The sequence below is a fragment of the Haliaeetus leucocephalus genome, unplaced genomic scaffold (genome assembly GCF_000737465.1).
Source record: "Haliaeetus leucocephalus isolate CR32 unplaced genomic scaffold, Haliaeetus_leucocephalus-4.0 Scaffold1, whole genome shotgun sequence".
In the NCBI taxonomy this organism is placed as follows: domain Eukaryota; kingdom Metazoa; phylum Chordata; class Aves; order Accipitriformes; family Accipitridae; genus Haliaeetus; species Haliaeetus leucocephalus.
In genome coordinates, this window is record NW_010972437.1 from 12459212 (window position 1) to 12479170 (window position 19959).

Genomic DNA, 19959 nt, shown 5'->3' on the forward strand with positions numbered 1-19959 from the left:
GGGTTTTCTTTGTGTGTTTTTGCATTTCAACGAAGGGCAAATCAGCTAACCATATCACTGAGCTACACTTAGCTATTTAAAGCAAACTCTCTTTACTTACAAACAAAAGACCAATAATAGAATAATTAATTTAAGTAACATTGGAGGTGAAAGGGGAGGTTTCCATGAAACTTAAAACATCTGTTGTAATGAAGTTACCAAAACATCATTTCACTGAATAGACTTCACAGAAACAACTTTTAAGTATTTCAATGGGTCCTTCTAGAATTCTTTAACAGTGGAATAAAATTAGCTCATAGAATAAAATTAGACTTAAATAGTGACTATTTCTGCCTTATATTACACCAGAGTACTAGGACTGCATCCTTTTCACCCTCTACAGCATGAGACTGAGTGCAGGGTTCAAGGAGAGTGTGCCATAGCTGTAGGCTCACATTTCATTCCTCCTTATTGTGCATGTGTCAATATTGGAAGTTAAATCAAAGAATGTTTTCCCTGAGGAAAAGATGTAGGATTGTGTTAACTGTATTTTTATTTATCTTGAATGTATTATTTACCCCTAGTAAAGGGAAGTTTGGCAATATATTGGAGAACTACTTAAGTAACTGGAAATTTTACAGCTACCAAAAATAAGAGGTTTTATGCATTGCACTAATTATATATAGACTTGTTTTTCCTGTTGTTAGCATCTGGGAATAGGCCGTTGTGGCTGAATACATGGCACTTACTCTAGCTATACAAATACACATTTCTGAAACCTAAACAGTCACTTTAAACAAAGTTTCATATAGAAATACGTGAAAGAAAAGGAGAGTCACCATCTCATCTTTTAAATCGAAGTTGCGAGGTTTTCACCTCCAATACACACAGTTGTGGTTTTGTGTTAGCATCTTACAGTACTATTAATAAAAGCTTTGTATCCCCATGTGGAGTCATTCTGCAGTCACAAGAAGACATCTGAGTTACTGTGTTCAGTGCCTGGTATTCAGCAATTTGTACTTGGGATAGAAGTACCCTTGAGATTGAGTCTAGAAGCTGGAATTACTGCTACTCATGGAGGAATGCTGATCCACTCCTAGGTAATTCATGCATCGGTTGTTCAGTTCGTATTTCATGCACGTTTTACTAATTTCATCACATGTCATCCATCGCTAGGTTTCCTAAGCTCTCTTCTGATTTAGCGGTAGGTAGACAAAAGGAATCAGGTTAAATTTCATCAGGCAGTTTTTAACGAACCTTGGAAATAAAAGGCTTCCTTTACCTTAAATTCATAAATACTTTAAAATATCTGCATTTACTGGAAGATGCTAAAATACTACATTGTATAATTTTAAAAAACTGCGTACAAAGCAGGTGACTGTAAGAAGTTCTGCACTTTTAGCTATGACTGTAGTGCTACAGGTCATTGCAGTCAGAGTTAACAATGGTTGGCTTGTTTCTGGAAAACAGCTGTGTTTTGGCGCTATTTTATTTTACTTACATTTGCACTGAAGTTGTTCAGATTTCAGTGTGGAACATTATTCACCCTTAACTTGGTCTATGCTAGTTGATAGATACTGTTTTCATGGAGGCTAGTTAATATTTTAATTCTCTAAAAAGTGCTTTTAACACTCACGAGAAGACTGGAAGGGCATTGCATTGCTGGCCAGCTGCCCAAGTGCTATTGACCGCACACACTATGGCTATGAGCAAACCACTGCATAATTAGAGAGGCTTTCAAAAGCCCACAAAGCCGCACGCCCTCTCAGTATGCGAGTCACGGGTGCGCGAGGTGCCGAGCCGCTGCCGAGGGGTGCTCTGCGCCGCTGGGACCCCGCGTGGGACTCGGGGGCTGCCGATGACAGCCTAAGCAGGTGACTGGCTAAGGTGTGTTTTAAAATAAGCAAGCCCTGGAAAGGAAAACATGCCCTGGAATGGGAAACATCCCAGGTGCTCCTGCTCCAGCTTTGACATTTTCCAGAACATGAGGAAACCACAGGTCTGAGGTAGGGCCACCAGTGGGGCCAGGCCTGTCTTCCGCATCCCACAGCTCTCCCGGCCAGGCAGGACATGCCACATCCAGTTTGGGGAGTGGGTGCAGGTCCCCAGCAGTGCTGCTGCTCCAGTCTCGCTCCGGATTTCAGCTCTGCTGGGGCTGAAGCTGCTCTGTCAGGGCAGGGAGGAGCTGCGGCAGCTGAGGGGCCCCAGCTGGGCAGGTGGTGGCAGCCACCCCCTCCTCACCCGCCACCATGTTTTCTACAGAGGGCTGGAACAGTGAGGGACGCTGCTGGGTGGAAGAGGGCCACCAGGAAAGGTGAGAGGTGTCTCTGCAACAAATCTCTTCAAAGAGCCCCCGGGACTTGCTGGTCTTCTCCAGAAGTGGAACATTGCATTGGGAAGGCGGACTGGGGAGCCCAGCCCAGTGTGGGGGGCCTGGGCAGGGACAGCCTCAAAATTTGGAGGCAAAGTGGTAAGAGAGTCTCTTGATTTCAGTGTCTAAAACACTTCAGTCTCACAACTGCTGTTTTGTTCTAATTTTTTTCTACATATCAACTGCTGTCAGAGGGAGGACCCTGGTTTTGCAGGTGAGGGGTGCCTGGCAGCACAGACTGACACTGTTTCACCATTGTGGTCTCAGACTCTGTGTGTCCGCTAGCCCACTATGTCCGTCTGCTGCCACATCACCGGGACCAGGACACTGTCACTTGACAGTCCCAGCATGATCCTGCTGTGTAAATACCTCTCTTGAGGCCTGGAGGGTGCCCGGCTCCAGGCAGCCATGGATTGTAGAGTGGAGGACTGTGTTGTGTTTGTAGGAAAGGTAAGACTGCAAATGTTTTCAGAGAGCTAATGAATAATCCAGCAATTTCATGTCTCTGTGACCACAGATTGATTAAAGGAGTTTAATAAGATAAACAGAACTCTCCCGAGTCACCAGCCTGGCATTACCTGCCACCTGAGGCCAATGTGTTTCCAGGTGCTCTTTCCACAAACAAAATAGGTTTTACTTGGTCCTCAATGCTTACTAGGCAAGGGTCCCTGAAAAACTCTCTAGTCTTTTCCAGTACCCAAGTTTGGCTCAAGTTTACTTATATCCTGACAAATCTGTCCACCTTACTCTTAGAGATACCCATCAGTGGAGGCTGCATTACTTATCCAAGCAATCTACTCCAGTTTTTTCCTAGCATCATGTCTTTCTTGCTGCTTATAAACCTAATATTTCCAGTCCTATGCATTGTGGCATGAAGAACAGTTCCCTGCCATGTGTAGTACATGAACCTTGTTTTCTCTGCAGCCTCCATGTATTTCATTATGAACTTCATGCATGCTTCTTGAGTATCCTTTGGAGTTAAGATTATTATCCTCTGAACAAGTGAGGTTCTTACATTATTTATTTCAGATATTCAACTCCTAACAGAATGTTAGGAAAACTCTTGCTGTTGAAGAAATTAATTTGCTGTTGAAGAAATTAATTTTTTCTATTTTGCTCTAAGTAATTGAGTCAGTAAAATTCTGGGTATAAATCAAGGGAAAATGCTTTCCCTAGAAATCTCGTTTTGTATCTAGTGTCTCTAGAGCTAATCAGGTATCATTAAGAAATTACATGATTGAATTTCAGAATCCTCTTGTGCAAATCTGTGGGTATCTTCTTCTGTGCATCATTAAAACACGCACAGGGACTTTCTGTTTAAAAAGTGATGGAGAGCAAAACCACATTTGCTATGTCCTCAGAGGCTGTGGTGCCATCAGACCAGCAGGTCAGCTAGCAAAAAGTAAGGTGTTTTCTTGCTTTTGTGTGGAAGCAGTGCCATGGTATTCAGCAGAGCACAACTCTGCAGCCGAGTGAAACAAGTGTTTCCCAGGAAGACAATGCCATGGCCTCAGCCCTAAGCCCAGTACTGTTTCTTTAGTTTGGCAGGTGTGCTTTCAGTGTAAAAAATGTAAGCGGTCCCTGGGCATCACCCTTGTGCGGTGGTCTGGGGTTGTGGCTTCCTGTTATTTTTAGTATTGATGCACATGGGGGTTGTGTAATTACCCCCTTCACCAAGACTGGAAGGAGAGTCCTTAGCAGAGTCATTGACTTCAGTAAGGTCTGGAAGCAGCTATAGCTCAAAGAGGCATAAGCACAATCCAGTGCTTCAGTGCTTAGAAGTGCCTGTCAGTACCCTGCTGAATCAATAGCCTAGTTTATTTTTGATGTTGAAATTCTGAAATATTTATAGTTCAGAAGGAAAAGAATTTTTATGCACTTTCAAAACAGCTTCTTCTAAATATTGTTCACTAATAGAGAACTATGATAGTTTAAAAAATCAATCATATGCAGCTTTATGAAAGGCACTATATTATGTTAAATACATTGGCTGTATGTACAAGCATAGGGTTTATTTTTTTATTATTCTAGTTGAAGGGATAAAAGTGCCACACACATCTACAGGTCCATGGCTTGTATATAATATATGCAGAGATGATATTTCAGATTGTAGTACTCCTAGGTAGGATCTGGCAATATGTGTCTCCTATTGCCCAAATGCCTTTTAACCTAGATTTATGTATTTTCTGCACACCTTTCACTGCAGTGGAATAACTGGAACTGGGGCTTGTAGAGAAGGACACCTTGTGATGCTTAAATATGCATCTTCCAGCCCTCAGGCATTGGTCTTGCAACTTCTAGGACAGGTGGGCTGGTACTGTGACCAGGAGTGCTCCAGTATGTGGTACTCACCATGCAGCCATAGTCCATGACATGCAATGGTTAGCAATTGGATGGATAGCAAAGATTCCTGTAAGAATCAGTGTAATAGTGGGGTGATGTGTGCAGGGCCTTGGAAAAAACTATTTGAATACACAAGGTTGTATTTTGCAGCATGAGCTCTTTCCTAGGCATATCCCACTAATGCTTCCAGAAAAGAGTTCTCAGTGGTGTGAATGCAAGACAAAGACAGGAGAGATGGTTTCTTGTGTCTTAACCTGTTGGGACATGCTCATGACTTTACCAGGCCTGGAAGGAAAGCTGGAAAAGGGAACTGACTCCTTGTTAGCACTGGTGAGAGCTTTGCAGGACAGAGCACCAAGAACTGCGCTGCTTTGTGCATGTGTGAGCAGATCCAGTGGATCTTTGCTTGCCTTTGTTGGTAGAACAGCAGTTTCCACTAAAACCAATGGGATTAGCAAGGACTTAAAGGACTCAAAGAAGCGTAACACGTTGCCCCATGATCCCAGTTTTCTACCTTCTACCTCATCTGCCCTTGGGCTGAGCCTGACAGAGGAACAGGACCTGACAAATGGTCGCATACATGGGGCTGACTTAGCGAGAAAGTGCAGCTTCTTTCATTCTCCTACGTTTGTCCCTCTAAACAGCCACATGAAGAGTTATTGCACAGCTTTGTACACTTGCATAATGGAAAACTTTCTTCATGACAAAAATAATCACCCTAACTAGTGCACAAATGGTTCTTTTCAGGCTTGCAGCTGTGGCTCAATGGCAGCTGGCAGAGCTCTCATCACTGATTTGAGCACTGGAATACCTTCCCTGCATGCCCTTCTATTGCAAAGCCAGGTAAGTAACATATTTGTTGGCAAACTATACATGAGCACTTGCCCATAGTGAATTTGGAGCATCTTATTCCATTGGTTAAATGTCAGTTCACCTACATTTATATGATACCACAAAATCCTCATGTTGCTTGTAGGGTTACATAAGGATGTATCAGATGCTAAGCCTGATCTCATAAATTGTCTTCTTAGAGCTGTCAGATGTCAGGACAGTTTTATTACTGAGCCCAAACACATTCTAATCTAACAAATTAGCATATCATAAAGGTTATTGTCCTATTACCCAATTAACAAAACCCATACAGATAAAAAAGAATTACTCCTCTCCCATCCTTTATCATCTGTCAGAATTCCTGTGTTTTTAATGAACCTCACCCTTTTCCACTTATATTAAAACCTTCATATATTGGCAAAATGTAAACCTCAATGTATAGATAGAATGTTAAACAAAACATGGTCCTAATGGTGAAAACAGTAAAGAGTGGGGGTTTTTTCTCCTTATCTCAGAGACCACAGCTGAATTACACTGAGATAGCTTTTCTATTTTGGGGCATGGTTTGATGTGCTCAGGCAGCAATGTGAAGGCCTCTTTTTTTTATCCAGTGAGTAAGGTCATGTTTTTCTCCTTTCAGGTTTTGGAAAGGATTAGTTAGGTTGCAAAGGATTTTGCTAATTTTGTGCTAAGGAGCAACACAGACAGGGCATAGAGATCATGGAGGAAAGGCAATATGAGCCATTCCTATTTGAAATCGGGGGAAAGCAAGCAGGAGTCAGGTAGGCAAGGCTCCAGGTGGATGGTGTGACTGGAATGACACTTCAGCTGTGCTCACTTAGATAACTTCCTGTATGTCCAGAACACTTTCAGACTCAGACACTATATACTGGGTGGATATAAGGTGAATTGCTGTAACAGCTAGTGGCGAAGTTTTATGTTGTGTTTCATATTTACATATACAGAAAGCAATCCCAGGGCACAAGGGGAAAAGTAGTGGTGCCTGAACCATCACAACTTTATAAGTAGCACTTTGTGGCTCGTAAATTGGCCTCAGCCCAAAATCAAGGAGGTACATCAAAACTTGCTTGCCACAGGAGATCTGCATCAGACATACTCGCCAGCAGCTCAGGGGAGAAGGAAGCACACGGTTTCCCAGTGCCCACTAGATGGCAAAGCCAGGTGCTGTATTCAGACTGCTAAACATCTACTTTACCTGTCTGCAACTGGCGTGACACAGAGCTTGGGCATGCCAATATCAGAGCAGCAGATGCTGTGACAGAGCGGTCAGGACTGCTCATCCCTCTGGGATATTGGACCAGGGCTTCTCTGTCTCCTGCAGTCAGAGGATCTAAGTACTAACAACACTAATTTTCCTAGAAATTGGCATGGGGTATCAGTATTTGCTAGCATTCAGCTGTACTTGGCTAGCTATTGATTCAACAAATACTAAGAGAAAACTGTTTCTCTTATAGCTTATGTAAAGCAGGGAGGAATAGCTTGTAACAAAGGGTAGAGGAAAACTTACCGGTTTATACAGTCCATCTGACTTGGAGCAAGAGTCTTGAAATATGAATCAAAGCTTCTGGAGTGAAGCTTGACTTCTGTTTGGAGTTCATGGCAGTACTGAGTTGTAGTGTTTGGGGAAAGGGTCTGTAAAAGAACTTAACTCTAACAATTCTAAATTTTGTCTCCTTAATTTCTGTGTTAAGCCCTAGCCTGTTATTAAGAAACTTTGGACTTCTAGGTGCTCGAATACTATAATGATGAATCTATAAAATGCACTGACTGATGCCTAATAGTTTGAAGCAAGATTCACAGAGTATATTTATAACTGAAAATGGCTGGAAATATTGTAATTCATCTCTTCCTCTCTGCTCTGGACTTCATTCTTATAACTGCCATTCTTGTCATTTGAAATTACATAATCACAACTCAGAAGCCTTTTAAAGTATAATTTTATCATTTTCAAGTCACACATCTCCTTGTGATGGTCACTGCTTATGATTTCTAATGTTATTCATAGAACATTGTGCTGATAAAGGTGAATTAATGATAAGAGGTAGTTCTAAACTAATTTCTAATATCATGAAATAAATAGTGATAGCTACTACAATATATAATCTGCAAGAGTTTTTCACTTAAAAAATATAATGTAGTAGTTACCAATCCTAACAGCAGGACTCTTGTGTTTTAGGCCAATTAAAGATTCTTTTACCATTAACAATTTTGTTGTATTTTTGACCCAAGACAAATATTTAATGTGAGGATTATCTGAGTGCTTCACATAAGTTGATTCCGTTAGGGTGTGGTTGTACATTAAAAGTTTCTATCTTTATAATTAAAAATACTCATTTGCACTCATTTGTGTGTCTGGAGGGGAAAATGCTGTTTTATAGCTACCAGACTAAAGTCACAAAAGGTGTGAGAGCTATAATGCTCTTGGTCCAGGGTTTAATACCACCCAGTGGTATATTCCTAGCTGGAGATGTGGTTTTTGCCATCAATGTAAGCTAACCCAGGGTTCACCCCTAAGCCCTTCGCACCCACGGCCTCCCTTGCCTCCAGAGTAATGACCGTGTAGCTGTGTGCTAGGTCTCATCAGCTGGTGGGCCTGGGTGAAAATGCAGTGGTCTTTTTGGCTGGGTTACTTCTCAGCCAGGACTGAGAGCTGACCCAAGGCCCCGAACAACCGTGCGGGTGCAGGCACCAGCGCCGGGAAGCGGGTGTGAGCACCAGTGGGCATGGGGAGCAGGGGGAGGGACACTTCTGGAAATGGCAGCATCTTAGTTTGGTGTGGGACAGGTCTTCACTTTCAGGTCAGGCTGCCCCGCTGCCTGGCTGTGCTCCCTCTAGAACCCCTGGAGGAAGAGGGGCTTCCCCAGAGGCAGGCTCAACCCTCACAGCTGAGCTTTGGTAGGCTGGCTTTCCCTCAGGAGAAGCACCTCTCCTAATGGGGGCAATCGGCTGGCTACCCTACCAGTATTCTCAAATTTTCATTGTGTGGACATCTCACCAGAGATTTGCTCCCTCCCTACACAGTTGCACAAATAACTTCCTTCTCCAGGCATAATCCAACAGTGTGCTGTATCCAGCTGAAACGACAGGGGGAAGTTCAGACACAATGCAATAAAGCAACTGGAATTTGTTTGTCATAAACCCCAAGGGCATGTTCTCATTAAAGCAACGAGTTGTATCCAGCAGTTATGTTCTTTCATGTTTGCATTACACCCTCCAAACTGCCAGAGATTACAGTCTGCTTTCAGTGTTGTCTGTGGGTCTTTGCTTGGTTTGACAGGGAGGAAACTTTTCAGCCAGGGCTTGGAACAAAGAGCGTTCCTCCACATGACAGCTATTAATCCTACCCTCGCGGGTGGCATACTAGCTTCATTCGCTGACCAAAATCAGTCACATTAAGAGGAGGACAAGAGTGTAAGGAGAGATTATCTCTCACCTGACAGCAGCAAACAGCAGAGATGGTTTGCGGCAGCAGGCAAAGCCACCGGTAGGAGACGTAGGAAACATCCCCCTGCGAGTCAACACTGCTTCCCATGGGGGCCTCAGGTAGCTGGTTAGTTTAGTTTCTTTTGTGCCATCACACAAATAGTTGACCAAGCCAATGCTTTTTTAGCATATGACAGAGATCTAGCATGCAGCCCATGCTGGGCTGGGCTGTCTGCTGAAGGATTACGAAGAACCAAAATTTCCAAGAAACTACAACGATCACAGCAGCCACCAGAGTGATCTCGGTGCTACAAGCATTTAAGCACTCAGAGCCATTCCAGCACAACTATCTCTAGAGAGTAGGAGTTCCAAAAACCCACCATCTTTTTTAAGCGGTCCCTGACTAAACTAATGTAGGAAGAACCTGGTGTTCTAATTATCCCATATCCCATGGGCACAAAAGTGATTATTCCTGCAGGTCCTGCCTGAATTCAAGCATCTGAAGCTCATATCTAACACTGCATCTATGTTCACTATGCTTTGGACACCCGAAGCTGAGCCTGCTCTGAGCATCAGATGCCTTTGCACACTGTGACTAAGCAATTACATCTGTTCTTGGCAGATACGTACTAATCCAGGATGCAAATGTAAAATGTTTTCATAAGTGCAATAAACTCGTAGTTTTGAGGGCAGTAAAATTCTCACTCAATCAATAGTCTTTATATGTGGTTAGATTAATTAATAGTATTTCTTAGTCAAACAAAACCACTGATAAAGGATTAGTAAAGACTGGTGCCATGCTAGGCAGCATGTTTGCACTCACTGTGCTTTTAGAAATGCTGATGATGTTTTGGAAATCTTTGTCTTTTTAGATGGGGCTTCTTAACACTGAATTTCTAACCAGGCTTGGAAGGGAAGAAGGGTTCTATCCTCCCTGCTGAACTGCACCATTCCCTCTTTTTAGCATTGGCTGGTGCAGAAATGCTTGTTTAACAGACACCACCCCCACCCCCCTTCCTCAAACTGGAGAGATTCCCTCACTGATGTTTTGGACAGGCACATTGTACATGGTCTAAGAGTAGGCTTCCTCTCGGTGAGCAGAGAACCAGCTCTGGGGGCATTTTCTCCAGGGAGTGAGGGAGTGGGTCTCCTCTCTTTCTCAGCTGAACCCCTTGGCAGAAGACCCAGATTTAGGGGGGCTTTCTAGAATCCTCCTGAAATCTACTAGTAACTGGACCGAGTCAAGTAGTTAGAAATAATATTTGTTACCAGGTTTGTAGTGGTAAACTGGTAAAAAGGTTAAAGTTAATCCCAAAGAGGGATGGACTGCATCAAGTGCTTGACCAAGACTGTGGAGGTAAGACTCAAATTCCTGCAAACTTTGATGCTTTGCATTTAAAGAGATAGATAGACAGACACATACATACATTCATACATACACACATGCATATTGAAAATATACTGCCTCTGCTTTTTTAAGAGTATACAGGACCCTGTAGCAGGGAGTACCTCCACATGTTCACACAGACCCAGCACAGGAAGCTGAGAAGTCAGCTGAGACCTCTGGACTCTCACAGCAATGAAAATATCAAACATAAGCCATTGCTTAACCAACATTTTTCACTTCTAAAGGATGAAGTGTCAGCATCTTCTTTATTTATGACTCAAGCAGACAGGTCCTTAAAACTGTTGATCTTACAGGAGAGAGAAGTATTAGATATGGAGAGGATTACAACAGTGGAAGGAAACACTTGCCCTTGTGAATTCTTATGAACTATATTTAGAATTTAAATCCAAGCATAATTAAACAGTGCTAATGAGACAGAGGGACTTATCTTCATTTGGCATATAATTGGTATCACTGATTTCCTTATTCATTTTTTCTTAGTTTTAAAGCCTTCTTGTTCTAGTGAAATTTGATGGTAAAAGTTACCCTGCAGAGAGAAAGTATCTGGCCTGGAGCTTAAATTCAGCTGGAAGCCTTTTAAGGGATGCAGCTTTCTTGATAGCATCAATAAATGACAGCAAAGACAGACACCTGTGAATGTGTAGCCAACAGTCAAGCAAGGCACTCTTTTTGCAGTGTACCCTTGAAAAAAAATGCGATTGCACACAGTATTACAAAGACCATAACGGGGAAGAAAAGCTCGCCCCGTACTTCCAGTGAGGGAAACAAAACAAGGTAAGAGTTTTAATAGTTGCAGGTATGTAATCCACCACTATCAACTGTGGTTTGAATTCCTTCTCAAAATATGCTCCAACTCTTCCAGGAATGTGAAGCTTGTGCAGGAACTCTTGGTGACATTTTGTGGTGGGCATACTGCAGCAGGTCAGAGTGGAAGATGTTAATGATCTTGCCCAGCCTTAGTAGCTCTGACCCCATAACCAGAGCAGCAGCCTCTGTTACAGCTCTGCTCCAATAGCTGATTTTATTGCTGAGCAAAGAACAGCTACCTGCAGTAGCAGGGGCTGGGCCTTTTTTTTTTTTTGACCTAGTCAAAGCCAGTAAAGAAATGGGTGCAATAGGCAGTCGAGTTTACCAAAGTCCCATTTTGCTTTTCAGTTGTGTCTTTGGTTGGAGTCAGACTCCTTTTTATTATGTACTACTGCCTCAAATGGATAAAAATTTTTTTGAGGGTTTAGTCCACATCTGTTGCTGCAAACTGCAGCAAAATCAGCTGTTTCCTAAGACGTGGCACAATGATGACTATGACTGTACGTTTCGGTGCTGCCATGCATGCCAGGGTGCTTGTGCTTACCGGCTGACTAGGGTGCTCAGAAGCATCATTCACTGAAGACTTCACCGTGCTTCACATCCTAGTGGGAGTGCTTGCAGCCAGCTGGAATCTCTTCTTAGTGACTGCCTGTAGAATAAAAATTCTCCAAACCCTCCTCCCTCCAAAGTGACCACCGCTAACAAAATGCCCATCCACCCACTGAGCCAAACCAGTTCAAAGAGGAGCACTACAGTGTCTGTGAGCAGGCTCTGCTGGATACAAAGAGGGTAGAGCGAGATGAATCCCACAAAACAGCAAATGTTTTTCATCTTGCTCCAGTAATTCAGCACAGGCTTATTCTTTGGTTTGCCGAGCCCAAGACTTTGTTTTGTCCTTTTCTGGAAGGGGATTTGAACACTGCTAAGACTGTTATGCAGATTAAGCTGAGACATAGGAATTATTACAAGCATTTTGTCTAAAGTTCCCTTTGCTCAGTTTCACTGGACCACTCTGACCATATCACCCACAGTAAATACCCCTTCTGCTTTTTGAGGCTGCCTCTTTTGACCAGTTAGGGCTCTGTTGCTGTTCTAGGAGGTGAGACTTGGAGCTGTCCTTCCCCTTCATCACTGCCTAGCTGAGCTTTTCAGTCAGCCCACTGGCTACTCATTCATAGTCAATAATACTGGTTTTAACTTTCCAGGGGAACAGATCATTTTAGAAGTTGTTCTGCACCCCCAAAAATATCTTCATCTGCTTATATATTTCACAGAATGGCATGTCTGCTCATACTGCTTTTTCACATTAATAGTCCAAGTGTTCAAACACTTAACAGTGCCTTGTGGTTGAACAGAAATGAGAAATACCATTGGTAACCAGAAGAACTGGGAGCAGCAGCAAGTACAGCTGCTCCACTTGTGAGCAGTCCAGAGCCACAACCACTTGTCCCTTGAGCCCAGCTGAAAAGATGCCCTTTTTCAAAAGCAAGATTTCTCTTTGAGCAGTGAAACAGAGGTCCTGACTGGTTACAGCCATGAAAAATCCCATGGCTCTCGAAGTACCAAAGACTGAAGTCTTATCAAATTTGAAGCCTATCGCTGCCTTCTGTTGCCTTAAACATAATTTTCAATTATATTCCTTTTTAACCATCTTAGCTTAAGTGCTGAGGAGTCCCACTGTCAGGATCAAACAGATGTTTTATTTCCTGCCAAAGGTGGGTGAAATAATAATCATCACCAGCTCTGCCTCGTTGGCTGCCATGTGGTCTGGAAAGGTGCCATATGCCCAGTGCTTGGAGACTGCTGCAGACGGGAGGCAGAGGGCATTATTTATTATTTGCCTAATCAATTTCAATACTGTCTTTCTTTCAGAAAGCACATTTCTAGTCTTCATAAGGTGATATGTACAGAACTCATCAAAAACCCTCCTCTAGTGAAGTGCACCTGCTGTTTAAACAGCCAGTACTCCCCTTGCACGGCACACGGGGCTAGAAGCAAAGAAATACCTTGCACTTGAAACTGCACTGTGCTCATGAGCTGTTCTCAGCATCACAGTCAGTCATAGGGGTTGTTCAAGTTCAGCCCCACGTGCGATAACAACAGCTTTCTATTACTCTCAATCCTTTTGAAGAGTTCCTCTTGAAGAGAATGCGGTGCATCTCCTTCAGCAGGCAACAGGTGTGAGTGCGGGAGAGCTGCTTGTTGCTAGCTTGCCACTTGAAAACTGCTGCTGTACCTTCACAGTGACGGGATGTAGTGTCTTGGGTGTCAGGCGCAGGGCAATGTCTGTGGGTGCTCCCTCCTACCAGCTGCCTCGCGACCCTCCCTCAGACCAGCCCACATCTTCCACCGAAGCCACAGAGCTCTGAGGTGGAGCACAGGCTGTGGCTGAAGCAGGGGTGACCAGGGTGTGCAGAGCACACCAGGCAGTGGGCGTGCATGCCAACAACTGCTCCTTTCTTGGACCTTCCAAGAAGAAGTAGTTAAAAAAGAATGGGCACTCCCTGTGGGAGGATGGCAAATGAGGACTCCTAGGCCAGAGGTGACAGTAGGACCCCTCTGCTCTGTGGAGTAGCCAAGCAGAGTGCCAAATGCAGTGATTAGTAAGGAGAAAGCCATCTGGCTTCTGTCCTTTAACAGCTCTCTTTCAGCATCTCTCTTCCTATACACCATAAGAAATCTCCCTGTGTTTTTAGCAACCCTTTCTAGCCTTTCTGAATGATACTACAAGGCCCCATCTAGAAATGACATGGGAAGTAAGGTAAAGAGAGAAAAAGGGGAGGAAGATGATATAGTGGACAAGAATCTGAGATGCCTTCAGGCCTTATCCTGAAATATTACCTCTGTAGCACAGGATATGGCAGCAGCCACCAAGGCAGCAAGTCCCTAAGAGAAGGGGCCTGATTGAGAGATGGTGTTGAGCTGTCGGAGGCAGATGGTTGTCGGCTGACAGGTAGGCATTGTGAGGACAGGATTCAAGGCTGAAGCAAGTACTTCTGCAAGTTGGTGAGAGACTCTGGAGCAGACTACACTTACACTGAAGTCCAGCAATGTGAAATCTGCCAGGTAAGGATGCACAAGCATGCCTCGGTATGAGTGATGTATGGCAGTTTCCAAGGAGCATTTGAAAAATATTTGATTCAGTTCCTCAAAGTTCTCGATATCTCTCCCCGAATTCCTCAAAGTCTTCCTGCTCCTTTATGATGTATACTTTTAGGCTAAAAATATTCAGAAGCACAGTGCAATCCAGAAGTTACTTTTGTTACTTTTTTTGTAGTTAGGAATGAAAACGGTCAAGAAGTGGGTTAGGAACAGTAAGTTTCTCTTCATTATTAAACAGTGAGTGCCCAGAGAGCAAGCGTGGTTTTGGGGTTTTTTTCTTTGTCTTCTCTCTTACCAGGTGTTACTGGTAAGATGAGTACAAAATCTGTTTCAAATAAAAATGCAACCTTGAAACAAAAGGTAATTGTTTTACAAATTCAGCCATTCCAGTGCCCAGCATGTTATTTGGCAATACATAGACTTCCAGTTGGTTTCTATTTTCTCAGCAGTTGCTCTCTAAAAGGATTTTACCCAAGTACTGTTTATATGTACGAAAACATCTCCTATTGTCAGACTTCTGAGCCTTAGTAAAGTAGTGCCACCACTAAGTGTGCCTGGGACCACGCTTGTTCTGTTCCCAGTTTTATGTGAACACAAACTCACCTGAGGGCATAAAGAGTGTTGTGAAATAGCTTCTCATATATTTTCTTACAGTTCTAGCTTTTAGCATCATAGTTGATAAAACTTGACTGATGCCTAGTAACAGTTAATACTGAGCTGCTTTTTATAAAAATTTCAACTTTTGTTTGCAAGTGCTAATGTTTCTTAAATAAGTTGCACTATTTCTCTGAGCTAGCTTCAGTTCCCAGACTCCTTCTTTAAATTAAGTGCTGCCTGATGGTATGTGCCAATCCAAGCACATGGTATGTGCACAGCTCCAAGCCCATACAATGGGTACTTAGAAATGCCAGGGTGGGAGGTTTGAAATCTTCAGTTTGTTTTTAAAGAAGACTATTCTGAAGACTCAAAAAACCAGAATTTTGGGGGAAATCAGCTTGAAGGGTAAGGGTGAGATGGTAGCAAGATGGCCGCTGCTAAGTCTTAACTACTAACTGTTTGTATGCTCTCTCCCTCCCCCTCTCCAGTGCAAAGAACTGGAAGCTATTTCTCTTATACCAGGTGAGAATGTAGTGGTGTTGGCTGAGGATTTGTTATTTGTGACTATTCACTTAGGAGCAAGAACAGTGAAATGAGCTGTTTATGAAACCTGCCAACAGAGGATAAATTGCGAGGGTTGGGAAGAGATGTCTTTAGGGAGCAGGATCTGGGCAGTGCTATAATGTCCTTTCTGCACATCAGAAGGTCCAGAGAAGTCAACCCTCAGTGACCCCCATTACATCCAGCACCCCTTGGCAAATGTAAAGCTCATAGCTCTGCATTGCTTTTGCTACTATTATAATCTTCCAGTGCAGGATTTTCTTATATAACTAGCAAGCCTATGTCGATGATAGGCTTTGTGGCTCGAGTTCATCACTCACGTTTCCTTTTTTTAGCTTCTGCTGGGGCTTCATAGCTCACCTAAGCTGCAAGGGCCATGAACAAAGTACATGAATATGCAACCACTTGCTGGCAGAGTGAACAGCTCTCAGACAAGAGGACTGTTATTAAAATGGGTTGTTTTGTTGGCAGAAGTGGCTTTCACTGTTGCTATGGGTTGCCCAAGGTGAGCCTAACCTCTGTGGTCTCTGAAGCTCTCTCTTGTGGGTGAGCTGAGCAACACTGGAACACAGCTTTTAAGACAGATTAACTGTGAACCTAACATAGGAAACTGTTCAGAGAGAGTAAAAATACTACATTGCACAACTAAGGATGAAACATACCTTTTGATCCCACAGGAACATGATTATCTGATAGGGCCGTAGTCAGCTTGTCAGTGCAGAGTAATAATGTTTGCAGCCTCCTCTTAGGGCAAAATTCTGCCTTTCTAGATGCAAGGAAGGGCAGTGGAGAGGCAGGTGTGTGGCCGATGGACACAGGCAGGACTGCACTTTCCTGCTGTGAGTGAGTAAGGTAACAAAACCATGCACCCCACCTAACCCTTCTCAGCTAGAGCAGGTCTCCACATGCCAGGTCTGTGGCCTTTGAACTCAGTAAATCTTGATGCGGTTTTGCATGCCAAGTATGTCATAGCACAAAACCAGCACTTTGGTACTAACTTGCAACTGAAATAACGTGCAAAGGCTGTTCCTAAGAAACACCAGTCATCCACCCAAGTGAAACTCTGATTTGCTAGCTGCACCCTGGCAACATAATGTATTCACAAGGCCTAAGGATAAACATGAATTCAGGCTTCTGGAAAAGGATGTATTTGTTCCTTGCTCAGCTTACTAGCGCTCTAGCCACCATCTGCAAATCTCTTAGATACTCCGTAAAACGGCAGATTACTATGCTTTAACTCTTTCGTCAGGGCTGCGTGGCAGAATTGTTGGCGGTTCACCTGAGCTAAATGAAGTTTTCTGTTTGACTGGGGCAGAGGGTTGTTTGGTTTTGTTTTTTTGACATCGGTTCTTGCACCTTAAGTATTTCACTTGAAAACTGTGCTAGAGCAGGTGTTTGCTCCCCATTATACCACAGCTAAAAAAAAGTTTCTACTACAGATGTTATAGGCAAATCAGTTCAAAGATTTTTGCTTTCTGAGCTGAAGTTACTACTAGAAGGCACAGCACAGTGCAAGACACTGTGTGATGGGCTGTGCAAATATGTATTAAGCCATTGGCACTACCATGAGGAATGTAGAGCAGGACTACAAAACGTGAATTAGTTATGAACTACAAACACAAATGAAGAAACGCTTCTGCAGTCTGATTCTTGCCTACCATTACAGGACTTAAATCTAAAATGAGACAGATTCTAGGTGTCTACATCCAAGTGATGAACCAAAGAATCTGAGCTTGGTGCCAGTGGGGCCTCCATGGTAGGGAGCAATTGTGAACACATTTATTTGACTAGTACAGACAAAGCCTGTGTGTAATTGAGGAAGACAAGGCACCATGATCAAACACCACTGATCCTTATCCTGCCCCCTTCAACTTAATTCCATAATCAGCACGTACATCACTGAGAGGTTGGAAATATTACCCAGGCCTCTCCTTCAGCATTACGGTATCTCAAACGAGTCCCTGCCTGTAAGGATCTGCTTCAAGGATTCTTCAAAACAAACTTTCACCCTGCCCCGTGGTTAGCTTGGCTTAAGTCAGCAAACTGCCAGCAAAATTCTGGAATTTAGAAACAGCTTAAGCTCAGCCTATTTCTGCCTTCAAATTAGTTGGTTTTACAGTTATCTGCGATTCCTTAAAGTACTATCATTCAGCATCCAGCTGGCATCCATTTGACTACAGTTGCTGCTGGGGGGAGGTGGGAACAAACCAACCACCCTCATCGCTGAGCCTAATCCTGTAAATTCAGCAAAAAGAAACTATTGCACGCCATCTCGTGGCCCTGCACCGCTATTTCCCGGGAACAAATGGAGCTCCGATTGCGACAAGGAGGTTTAACGTTGAACAGGATTGAATTAAAAGATGGCTGTCAGGGGCTCAGAAACAGCCCACTATATGACCCCACCAAAGCTATGAAACCATTAAGGCTTTGTCCACACTCCTGGCTTGACCTTCCAGCCTGAGCAGCTGTTTCCTGGAGCAACAGCAGAGCCTCAAGCTGCAAAATGCACCTCTTCAGCGTGTGCTCACAGTTTCTCAAGCAGAGCTGTAGAGACGGCCCTGCACTCACAACAAACATACGTACCACTGAACACCACTGCCCCCAGAGCAGCCTTTGGTGGAGCAGGAAATTACCTTACTAATTTTACAGTATGTCACACACATGTTAATTGTTCTTAATTATATGCAAGGCTGGGGATGTTCATGGTACATTTGTCTTCTTGTCTGCTGTCAGTACTTGTTAAAGAACTGCATGTGTCAATGTTTCAAATAAAGGTAGCTTGCCTATTTGTAACTGTTCATTAACAGCTGAATACATGAACTTATGGAGACAAGGTTACATTGGCTGTCACTCCCTTGGTGTATCTTAAGTCCTTATCCCTCATTACTTTCTTTTTTGTGGAAAAATAAGTCATTAAGACACCCTTGCCAGAAGTGATTAACGTATGTTTTCATTAAATCTAGTTGAGGGAATTAAAAAACAGGGACAGAGTGCAATAACATGACTTCAAGGTCCTTGCTTCTATTTTAAGTGGTAAAGTTTTTGACTTCTCAATGTTCATGACTTTTTAGCTGAGAGATTACCGCTTAAAATCTGCACCACTGAATCATTTCCAAATTTGAATTCATGTTATCTTTAGCAGAATTGCTGGTGGTTACCTTTGAACACTGCCTTACTTCCGCTGCTCTCATACCTATCAAAAAGCTGGAGCTATAAAGTCAGCAACAAGGGACCTTAAAATAGCTAATAGAAGTGCATGACTTCAGACTGAGCATCTTATTTTGTCTGCTACTAGAGACAACCGCACAACACCTACAGAAGTTTGCAGCTTGCTGTTGGAAAGCACAGAAACATGCCAGCTAACTTCAGATGTTACTCCAAAGGACACTATGCCATACTGTAAGAACAAAAAAAAATACCCAAGGATTCTAGTTCAAGGCATCTCATTACAATCAGCAATTGCTCTAAATTTGGTATGTGACAATACTTCTATTTCTACTGTTCTTGGGTTAGAAAAGGAAAACAATAATTATGAGGACTCTAGCTGTGGAAGCATATAAGGAAGTTACAGGAAAGACTTAGACCTGTAAGGCTTTATGAAGCTCAATACTAACATACTTTCTCTGTATACAGGAAAGAAAAGAGGGAACATCCTTCTTCTCATGCCAAGGTTTAATTCTGAGGTATGTGACACTGCATTTACAAAGGTAAATAAAAAATACATTCTGAGAAACAGTGAGCCCCCTACTTAACAAGGCAGAGGGATTTCACACTCCAAGCAGCTGAGAAAGGAAACCGCTCAGCATGAAAAAAAAAAAAAGTATTTGGGGTCTGTCTTTGACACAGGCTTTTGACACAACAGGTGATAAGGAAATGTGCAGTAGTGGAGCAGAAAAAAGACAAATACTGAAGTGATAAAGATGAAACAGGACAACAGGAACTAGATAAGGCTTCCACTTGAACTAATTCTTTGAGACATTATGATCAGCAGTTAGATGCAACTACTATTCCAAACAGTCATCAGGCACACCATGTTGCCAAAAGGGATTATGTAGCTGTTGAGACAGGCTTTGACTCAAGCCTGCTGATGATATGGCTAAAGTTTGCATATGCTTGTAGCAAACACATATAAATGAAATCCCAGTGGTATAGAAGGACTGGAATAGTACAGAAGAGTCTTCCATGTTAACTGTACCTCATACCAGGAGCAAAGGCTATCACCTGGAGTACAGCGCACAAAGCAGTTTATACAAGTGTATAATCTACAGTTAATCTACAATTTTCACCCTGAACATCAATTTAAAAAGCCAAGTATGAATCATATCCAGGCAGATTTTATGACTCATTGCTGCAACAGATCTAACTGCTAGTGCTGATCCTGCCTGCCATTAAGAACTCTGGCATTCCCTCTTGGATCCATTCCTCTGGAGGGGAGCCCTTTCACGGATCTGTGCTAGAGAGAGATGAGCTACAAACAGTTAAATGAGAATTTAAGCATTAAACAAGTAAATGTGCT